Source organism: Entelurus aequoreus, linkage group LG07, assembly GCF_033978785.1.
Source record: "Entelurus aequoreus isolate RoL-2023_Sb linkage group LG07, RoL_Eaeq_v1.1, whole genome shotgun sequence".
In the NCBI taxonomy this organism is placed as follows: Eukaryota; Metazoa; Chordata; class Actinopteri; order Syngnathiformes; family Syngnathidae; genus Entelurus; species Entelurus aequoreus.
In genome coordinates, this window is record NC_084737.1 from 9,750,076 (window position 1) to 9,762,263 (window position 12,188).

Sequence of the window (12,188 nt, forward strand, 5' to 3'; positions counted from 1 at the left end):
GCACACGCGCGCGCGCGCACACACACACAAACGCCTACACGCACACGCTCACATGCACGCACACACACAATGACACTCATGCTTACACGCACACACAGACACACTTGCTCATACGCGCGCGCACACACACTCTTACACACACACTAACACGCACATGCACACGCACACACGCTTGCTCACACGCGCATTCACACAAACGCCTACACGCGCACACTCACACGCACACACACACTTACACCCATACTTACACGCACACACACACTTACACACACTCTTACACGCACACTTACACGCACGACACACACACATACTTGCGCGCGCACACACACACACACACACACACACACAAACACCTACACGCACACGCTCACATGCACGCACACACACAATTACACTCGTGTTTACACACACACACACAGACACACTTGCTCACACGCGCGCGCACACACACACGCTAACACGCACATGCACATGCGTGCACACACGCACGCACACACTTACACCCATACTTACACGCACACACACTTACACACACTCTTACACGCACAACACTCACACACGCACGCACAGACACACACACACACGCACACACAACACACACACACACACGCTCACGCAAACAAACACCTACATGCACACGCGCACGCTCACTTACACGCACACAAACACACTTGCTCACACGCGCGCGCACACTCACACGCATGTTGACACACAAACACCTACACGCACGCACACACACACTCACTCACACGCACGCACACACACACTTACACCCATACTTACACGCACACACACACACACTTACACACACTCTTACACGCACACTTACACGCACACGTGCACACACACGCACGCACCCACGCACACGCACACACACCTGCTCAGCACACAAACACCTACATGCACTCACGCACCCGCTCACTTACACGCACACACAGGCACATTTGCTCACACGCGCGCGCACACACACACGCACACACATGCTCACACACACAAACACCTACACGCACTCACGCACACACACACACTTACACGCACATGCACACAAACACACACATGTATACACACACACACACACGCACACACAGACACATTTGCTCACACACACACACGCACACACATGCTCACACACAAACACTTACACGCACTCACGCACACACACACACACACTTACACACACATGCACACACACAAACGCCTACACACACTCACGCACACGCTCACACGCACACTTACACGCACACACAGACACACTTGCTCACACGCGGACACACTCGCACACACATGCTCACACACACACTTACACGCGTGCACGCACACACGCTGGCTCACACGCGCACACACACAAACGCCTACACGCACTCACGCACGCGCTCACACGCATGCACACAGACACTTACACTCTTACACGCACACACACACACACACACACTTACACGCACACACACACGCTTACACGCTGCACCCTAATCCTAACCTTAACCTTAGCCCCTAACCCTAGCCAATAAAAAGATCAAGTAAACATTTATGAATAATCCTGTCATCAATAATGTTTGAAAAATAATATTTAAAAAATTACACTAACAATAGTTATTATTATTATGTTTTAGAATATTTATGTGTCTTTTTTTAATATATGAATATTCTCAAAAAAATATATACTAACAATAGTTATGTATATTTTTTGGAATATTTGTGATTTTTTAAAAACATTTTTACATATTAATGTTCCAAAAAATTATACTAACAATAGTTTTTAATATGTTTTAGAATATTGTATTTTTTTTAAATATGAATATTCTCCAAAAAATGTATACTAACAATAGTTATTATATATATATTTCTTAGAATATTAGTGATTTTTAAAAAACATTTTTACATATTAATATTCTCAAAATTATACAAACAATGATTTTTTTTTAAATATGAATCTTAAAAATAGACTAATAATAGTTGTCATATATATATTTTTTAATGATTTTTTTTAATGTTTCGAAAAACATGAATATTGTCAAAAATATACTAACAATAGTTATATATATTTTTTAGAATAAGGATTTTTTTAAACAATTGATACTTTTTAGAATATTAATGTTTGCTAAACATTTTTGAAAAATATGAATATTTAAAAAAAATATACTAACAATAGTTATATATTTTTTTGAATATTAATGGTTTCTAAACATTGAAAAAAATATGAATATTCTCAAAAATATCCTAACAATACTTATGTATATATATTTTTTTAGAATAAGGATTTTTTTTTAACAATTTAGAAAAATATTAATATTCTAAAACATATATCAACAATGGGTATCATATATATATATTAGAATATGAATGATTTTTAAACATTTTTGAAAAATATTCTCAAAAATATACTAACAATAGTTATCACTTATATTTTTTAAGAGTAATAATGCTTTTTTTTTTAAACAATTTTGAAAAATACTAATATTCTAGAACATACACTAACAAGAATTATCATATATATTTTTGGGATATTAACGACTTTTTTAACTTTTAACAGTATTAGTGTTATCTGCATACACATATTCCTTTGTTTAATTCGTATTACTGCATTTATTTAAAAATTACAGATTTATTCAACACATCTGAATTAAAATTAAAATGTTTTTTAATCAACTGCTTTTAGAATGAATGTTTAACTGTAGGCGTGTGATGCACTTTAAAGTACAGTAACTTTGCATCCCAATTAAAATATCATGATGTATGGACATAGATGTGTCATTATTTGTATTAGTTGTCATAAAAGTGGCTGATCTAAACATACCTTTCATAAAGATATTTTTTAAACCCTTTTTGAAATATTATTCTGATATTTTTTGTCAATTTATTTTCTTCAAAATGTAAAATTTAATTCAAATAAATAAATGCAAATACAAAAAAATACATTATTTTTATCATTTATACATACTATTTTATTTGTATTTATTGAAAATATTATTCGTATTAAAAATTATATATACAGTATATAATTAGTGACGTTCTCCTTGTAGTTTGTGTAGGAACACTGCCATCTGTCGGCCGACATGTGAACTCCTGTGTCAGTCTCAGCTCTCATGTACTCACTTCAACTTGCTGTTTGGCTGCAAATTATACATTTTTTGACTCACGTGCCACATTTAAGACGATATAGAATGCTACTAATCTCCGCATAGCATACATAATGAGCATATTATTACATATAGTCTGTTCCGGGGTCAAACTGTCATCAAAATGACAAAAAGTGACGCGCAAACGGCGCAAATTTGCGAAGACTTTGTTTACTTGACACCACGAAATGATCAGTTCCGGGGTCAAACTGTTTGCCAGTGAAAACCTTCAAGCAGCCCGCCTCCAAAAAAGGTAAGCTCGCCACGTTCTCCCATGCGTCAATAACGCAAAAAAGGAGCTAGCGCCATCAAAAGGGACGACGAGCGACGACAACCAGCGGTGCACTAAAAGCACGGCACAGGCTTACAAGGGTGAGGGTGAGGGTGAGGGTTAGGGTGGGGGTCGATAGCTGGACCGCGTCCATATTGGAATTCCTCTCAAATAGATCCCCGCCCGTCAACGCCGGGCAGTAATCAAATAGCGACTTTTTTTTTTTTTTTTTAGACGGCGGGCCCTCGCTCGCTACAAGACGTGATTTGCTTGATGGGAAACTAACTCAATTCCTATTGAATGAAGGGTGGGGGGGGAGGTGGAGGGGGGAGGGGGCGGAGTTTGCGTACGTTTTGCGCTTTGAGAGAAATTAAAGATTAACCTGATTTGTGAGGTGCGGCTACACCACGCTCCAGTCTCAAACTGTACGCAAAAAAAAAAACGCTCAAATATGCAACGCTGACCCAGCAGACATTGAAACAACGTTGACAACTTGTTGAATTATGTCCTGACGTTCAGCAACTCAAATACGACACGGTTTTTGACGACGTTTCATCAACGTCAGGCTGTGACGTTGATTCGACCATTGAAATTTGGTCATTTCCCAAAATTATTAAACAAGACAAGAAGCAAGGAATTAAACAGACAGAATTCAATTTGGCTCAACGAGGAGAAACGCGTACACCTGTACCCTTGCGCGGTGTTCCACCACGCTCTGCCGAAAGATTGTACGCCTCCTCTTTTATTCGGACTTTCCCCGATTACGTGGCAACAGCCGGTTCTAAGGGACGGGGGTCGTAAACAGCCGTCGCCTTTGGTTACGGAACAGTTCGAAGAAAAGGTCGTAAAACGGTTCAAAGAAAAGGTCGCCCGGAGAGGAGTCTGGTCCTGCTTCCTCTACGCTTTGCAGTTCTCGAGTCAAGACAAAATCCTTCTGCGGATTACAATACATCAAAGAAACAGAACACCTTCATGTTGCTTCCCGTTTTGCGCTTTGAGAGAAATGAAAGATTAACCTGATTTGTGAGGTGCGGCTACACCACGCTCCAGTCTCAAACTGTACGCAAAAAAAAACCGCTCAAATATGCAACGCTGACCCAGCAGACATTGAAACAACGTTGACAACTTGTTGAATTATGTCCTGACGTTCAGCAACTCAAATACGACACGGTTTTTGTCGACGTTTAATCAACGTCAGGCTGTCACGTTGATTCGACCATTGAAATTTGGTCATTTCCCAAAATTATTAAACAAGACAAGAAGCAAGGAATTAAACAGACAGAATTCAATTTGGCTCAACGAGGAGAAACGCGTACAGCTCTACCCTTGCGCGGTGTTCCACCACGCTCTGCCGAAAGATTGTACGCCTCCTCTTTTATTTGGACTTTCCCCGATTACATGGCAACAGCTGTTTCTAAGGGACGGGGGTCGTAAACAGCCGTCGCCTTTGGTTACGGAACAGTTCGAAGAAAAGTTCGTAAAACGGTTCAAAGAAAAGGTCGCCCGGGGAGGAGTCTGGTCCTGCTTCCTCTACGCTTTGCAGTTCTCGAGTCAAGACAAAATCCTTCTGCGGATTACAATACATCAAAGAAACAGAACACCTTCATGTTGCTTCCCGTTTTGCGCTTTGAGAGAAATGAAAGATTAACCTGATTTGTGAGGTGCGGCTACACCACGCTCCAGTCTCAAACTGTACGCAAAAAAAAAAACGCTCAAATATGCAACGCTGAACCAGCAGACATTGAAACAACGTTGACAACTTGTTGAATTATGTCCTGACGTTCAGCAACACAAATACGACACCGTTTTTGACGACATTTAATCAACGTCAGGCTGTGACGTTGATTCGACCATTGAAATTTGGTCATTTCCCAATGTCGGGCTCAAACACTGATGACATCTATTAAACAAGACAAGAAGCAAGGAATTAAACAGAGACAGAATTCAATTTGGCTCAACGAGGAGAAACGCGTACACCTGTACCCTTGCGCAGTGTTCCACCACGCTCTGCCGAAAGATTGTACGCCTCCTCTTTTATTCGGACTTTCCCCGATTACGTGGCAACAGCTGGTTCTAAGGGACGGGGGTCGTAAACAGCCGTCGCCTTTGGTTACGGAACAGTTCGAAGAAAAGGTCGTAAAACGGTTCAAAGAAAAGGTCGCCCGGAGAGGAGTCTGGTCCTGCTTCCTCTACGCTTTGCAGTTCTCGAGTCAAGACAAAATCCTTCTGCGGATTACAATACATCAAAGAAACAGAACAACTTCATGTTGCTTCCCGTTGTGCGCTTTGAGAGAAATGAAAGATTAACCTGATTTGTGAGGTGCGGCTACACCACGCTCCAGTCTCAAACTGTACGCAAAAAAAAAACGCTCAAATATGCAACACTGACCCAGCAGACATTGAAACAACGTTGACAACTTGTTGAATTATGTCCTGACGTTCAGCAACTCAAATACGACACCGTTTTTGACGACGTTTAACCAACGTCAGGCTGTGACGTTGATTCGACCATTGAAATTTGGTCATTTCCCATTGTCAGGCTCAAACACTGATGACATCTATTAAACAAGACAAGAGGCAAGGAATTAAACAGAGACAGAATTCAATTTGGCTCAACGAGGAGAAACGCGTACACCTGTACCCTTGCGCGGTGTTCCACCACGCTCCGCCGAAAGATTGTACGCCTCCTCTTTTATTCGGACTTTCCCCGATTACGTGGCAACAGCCGGTTCTAAGGGACGGGGGTCGTAAACAGCCGTCGCCTTTGGTTACGGAACAGTTCGAAGAAAAGGTCGTAAAACGGTTCAAAGAAAAGGTCGCCCGGGGAGGAGTCTGGTCCTGCTTCCTCTACGCTTTGCAGTTCTCGAGTCAAGACAAAATCCTTCTGCGGATTACAATACATCAAAGAAACAGAACACCTTCATGTTGCTTCCCGTTTTGCGCTTTGAGAGAAATGAAAGATTAACCTGATTTGTGAGGTGCGGCTACACCACGCTCCAGTCTCAAACTGTACGCAAAAAAAAAAAAACGCTCAAATATGCAACGCTGACCCAGCAGACATTGAAACAACGTTGACAACTTGTTGAATTATGTCCTGACGTTCAGCAACACAAATACGACACCGTTTTTGACGACGTTTCATCAACGTCAGGCTGTGACGTTGATTCGACCATTGAAATTTGGTCATTTCCCAAAATTATTAAACAAGACAAGAAGCAAGGAATTAAACAGAGACAGAATTCAATTTGGCTCAACGAGGAGAAACGCGTACACCTGTACCCTTGCGCGGTGTTCCACCACGCTCTGCCGAAAGATTGTACGCCTCCTCTTTTATTTGGACTTTCCCCGATTACGTGGCAACAGCCGGTTCTAAGGGACGGGGGTCGTAAACAGCCGTCGCCTTTGGTTACGGAACAGTTAGAAGAAAAGGTCGTAAAACGGTTCAAAGAAAAGGTCGCCCGGGGAGGAGTCTGGTCCTGCTTCCTCTACGCTTTGCAGTTCTCGAGTCAAGACAAAATCCTTCTGCGGATTACAATACATCAAAGAAACAGAACACCTTCATGTTGCTTCCCGTTTTGCGCTTTGAGAGAAATTAAAGATTAACCTGATTTGTGAGGTGCGGCTACACCACGCTCCAGTCTCAAACTGTACGCAAAAAAAAAAACCGCTCAAATATGCAACGCTGACCCAGCAGACATTGAAACAACGTTGACAACTTGTTGAATTATGTCCTGACGTTCAGCAACTCAAATAAGACACGGTTTTTGTCGACGTTTCATCAACGTCAGGCTGTCACGTTGATTCGACCATTGAAATTTGGTCATTTCCCAAAATTATTAAACAAGACAAGAAGCAAGGAATTAAACAGAGACAGAATTCAATTTGGCTCAACGAGGAGAAACGCGTACACCTGTACCCTTGCGCGGTGTTCCACCACGCTCCGCCGAAAGATTGTACGCCTCCTCTTTTATTCGGACTTTCCCCGATTACGTGGCAACAGCCGGTTCTAAGGGACGGGGGTCGTAAACAGCCGTCGCCTTTGGTTACGGAACAGTTCGAAGAAAAGTTCGTAAAACGGTTCAAAGAAAAGGTCGCCCGGGGAGGAGTCTGGTCCTGCTTCCTCTACGCTTTGCAGTTCTCGAGTCAAGACAAAATCCTTCTGCGGATTACAATACATCAAAGAAACAGAACACCTTCATGTCGCTTCCCGTCCTACACAGTGGAGTAGTTCTACAAGCCTTCTTCTTGGTAGGATCAAAGACAGCTTTTGTCTTCTCGCCGGGAATTCATGGCAACACAAAGTTTTGTGATAACTTAGATACGATTATTCTGACCGCCAACCAATATTCTACAACACAAATACAACGTTGAAACAACATGCTTTTTGACAACGTTCAATCAATGTTGGGTTGTTCAACAGTCTCCCTTCTCATATTTTAGCCGTCATAATGTGCCACAAATTTTTATTTTACTACGAAGCCACGCTGTTGTAACACGTGGCTTGGCATCGTCTTGCTGAAATAAGCAGGGGCGTCCATGATAACGTTGCTCCAAAAGCTGTATGTACCTTTCAGCATTAATGGTGCCTTCACAGATGTGTAAGTTACCCATGTCTTGGCCACTAATACACCCCCATACCATCACACATGCTGCCTTTTTACACTTTGCGCCTAGAACAATCCGGATGGTTCTTTTCCACTTTGGTCCGGAGGACACAACGTCCACAGTTTCCGAAAACAATTTGAAATGTGGACTCGTCAGACCACAGAACACTTTCCCACTTTGCATGAGTCCATCTTAGATGAGCTCGGGCCCAGCAGAGCCGGCAGCGTTTCTGGGTGTTGTTGATAAATGGCTTTCGCTCTGCATAGCAGAGTTTTAACTTGCACTTACAGATGTAGCGACCAACTGTAGTTACCGACAGTGGTTTTCTGAAGTGTTCCTGAGCCCATGTGGTGATATCCTTTACACACTGATGTCGCTGATGAGCTCGGGCCATGCGAAGCGTTTCTGGGTGTTGTTGATAAAGTGCAATATTTTAATGTGAAGTATTTGGAGCCTTCAGTTTTTATATGACCATTGAATTTTTGTCATTTCCCAACCAATATTCCACAACACAAATACAACGTTGAAACAACATGCTTTTTACGACGTTTAATCAACGTTGAAGTCTGAAACTGTACACAAAAAACACCAAAATATGCACCGCTAACCCAGCAGACATTGATACAACATTGGAAACTTATTGATTTAGGTCCTGACGGTGAGCAACTCAAATACAACGTTGAAACAACATGCTTTTTGACAACGTTTATTCAATGTCAGGTTGTGACGTTGATTTGACCATTGAAATGTGGTCATTTCCCAACCAATATTCTACCACACAAATACAACGTTGAAACAACATGCTTTTTGACAACGTTTAACGTTGGGTTGTGACGTTAATTCGTTCATTGAAATTTGGTCATTTCCCAACCAATATTCTACAACACAAATACAACGTTGAAACAACATGCTTTTTGTCAACGTCTAATCAATGTCAGGTTTTGACGTTGATTTGACCATTGAAATGTGGTCATTTCCCAACCAATATTCCACAACGCAAATACAACGTTGAAACAACATGCTTTTTGACGACATTTATTCAATGTCGGGTTCTGATGTTGATTTGACCGTTGAATTTTTGTCACTACCCAACCAATATTCTACAACACAAACAACATTGAAACAACATGCTTTTTGACAACGTTTATTCAACGTTTGATTTTGACAATTTGACCATTGAAATGTGGTCATTTCCTAATCAATATTCTACAACACAAATACAACGTTGAAACAACATGCTTTTTGTCAACGTTTATTCAATGTCGGGTTCTGACGATGATTTGACCGTTGAAATGTGGTCATTTCCCAACCAATATTCTACAACACAAATACAAAATTAAAGCATGCTTTTTACGACGTTTAATTAACGTCGGATTCTGACGTTAATTTGTCCGTTGAAATTTGGTCATTTCCCAACCAATATTCTACAACACAAACAACATTGAAACAACATGCTTTTTGACAACGTTTATTCAACGTTTGATTTTGACAATTTGACCATTGAAATGTGGTCATTTCCTAACCAATATTCTACAACACAAATACAACGTTGAAACATGCTTTTTGTCAACGTTTATTCAATGTCAGGTTGTGACGTTGATTTGACCATTGAAATGTGGTCATTTCTCAACCAATATTCTACCACACAATAAAAACGTTGAAACAACATGCTTTTTGACAACGTTTAACGTTGGGTTGTGACGTTAATTTGTTCATTGAAATTTGGTCATTTCCCAACCAATATTCCACAACACAAATACAACGTTGAAACAACATGCTTTTTGACAACGTCTAATCAATGTCAGGTTGTGATGTTAATTTGACCATTAAAATGTGGTCATTTCCCAACCAATATTCTACAACACAAATACAACGTTGAAACAACATGCTTTTTGACGACATTTATTCAATGTCGGGTTCTGATGTTGATTTGACCGTTGAATTTTTGTCACTACCCAACCAATATTCTACAACACAAATACAACGTTGAAACAACATGCTTTTTGACAACGTTTAATTAACGTTGGGTTCTGACATTAATTTGTCCGTTGAAATTTGGTCATTTCCCAACCAATATTCTACAACTCAAATACAACGTTGAAACAACATGCTTTTTGACAACGTTTGTTAAATGTTGGGTTCTGATGTTGATTTGTTCGTTGAAATATGGTCATTTCCCAACCAATATTCTACAACACAAATACAACATGCTTTTTGACAACGTTTATTCAATGTCAGGTTGTAACGTTGATTTGACCGTTGAAATGTGGTCATTTCCCAACCAATATTCCACAACACAAATACAAAATTAAAACATGCTTTTTGACGACGTTTAATCAATGTTGGGTTCTGATGTTGATTTGACCATTGAAATGTGGTCGTTTCCCAACCAATATTCTACAACACAAACACAACGTTGAAACAACATGCTTTTTGACAACGTTTATTCAATGTTGGGTTCTGACGATGATTTGACCATTGAAATGTGGTCATTTCCCAACCAATATTCTACAACACAAATACAACGTTGAAACAACATGCTTTTTGACAACATTTATTCAATGTCGGGTTCTGATGTTGATTTGACCGTTGAATTTTTGTCACTACCCAACCAATATTCCACAACACAAATACAACGTTGAAACAACATGCTTTTTGATGACGTTTAATTAACGTTGGGTTCTGACGTTAATTTGCCCGTTGAAATTTGGTCATTTCCCAACCAATATTCTACAACTCAAATACAACGTTGAAACAACATGATTTTTGACAACGTTTGTTAAATGTTGGGTTCTGACGTTGATTTGTTCGTTGAAATTTGGTCTTTTCCCAACCAATGTTCTTCAACACAAATACAACGTTGAAACAACATGCTTTTTGACGTTTATTCAATGTCGGGTTTTGACGTTGATTTGACCATTGAAATGTGGTCATTTCCCAACCAATATACTACAACGCAAATACAACGTTGAAACAACATGCTTTTTGACAACGTTTATTCAATGTTGGGTTCTGATGATGATTTGACCATTGAAATGTGGTCATTTCCCAACCAATATTCTACAACGCAAATACAACGCTGAAACAACATGCTTTTGACGACGTTTAATCAATGTCGGGTTCTGACGTTTTGACCATTGAATTTTTGTCACTTCCCAACCAATATTCTACCACACAAATATTACGTTGTAACAACACAAATACAACGTTGAAACATGCTTTTTGTCAACGTTTATTCAATGTCAGGTTGTGACGTTGATTTGAACATTGAAATGTGGTCATTTCCCAACCAATAGAGTGGATCCAACGTTAAAAATCACAATAAACACAAAACATTCGATATATTTCATCCATAACCCCATTATGGATAAAACAGATAAAAAGAAAGAGAAAATTATTAATTATGGAGAATTATGGAGGAAAATGTGTGTTTTTATTCCAAAAGTTTTGGGGGTTTTTTGACACTGAATTTATTTAATTGAAAGTTTGGCATTTGAATTATGTCAACTGAATTTTTTGTACACCAAATGTTTTAATACAATAAAATGTTTTTACACTGAATTTTAAAATACTGTTTTGAAAAACTTAATTGAATAAAAATGGCTCACAATTTGTTATTCAGTTAAATTATCAGCATAGTTTAATGTAAAAAAAAACATTTTAAAAAAGTTTTAATGCAAAATAAAAATCAGTTACATAAAAACAGTGTCCAAAAAAAAAAGATTTTATATTAAAAACCTCCACACAGAATTAATGTTCTTATTTGACCGCCAAGATTATATGGAAATAATATTTTATCTGACCTTTTTTTTGTGTGTTTCCTCATAGCTGGAAGCAGGGGGGGGGAGTTCCTTTCGCCCTGGTTGGGAGCTCGACATAATGCCCAAATAAGGACATCCACCCCATTGACGTCACAACCGCAATCCTAACCTGCGTGCAAATTTGTGCCAAAACGCGCAAACCTCATAATTTGATTAGGGCTGCAACAACTAATCGATTATAAAAATAGTTGGCAATTAATTTAGTCATCGATTCGTTGGATCTATGCTATGCGCATGTGCAGAGGCATTTTATTTATTTATTTTTAATTTTAATTTATTTATTTTTTATTAACCTTTATTTATAAACTGCAACATGTACCAAGAGCTGAGAAACAATAATCAAAATAAGTATGGTGCCAGTATGCTGGGGTTTTT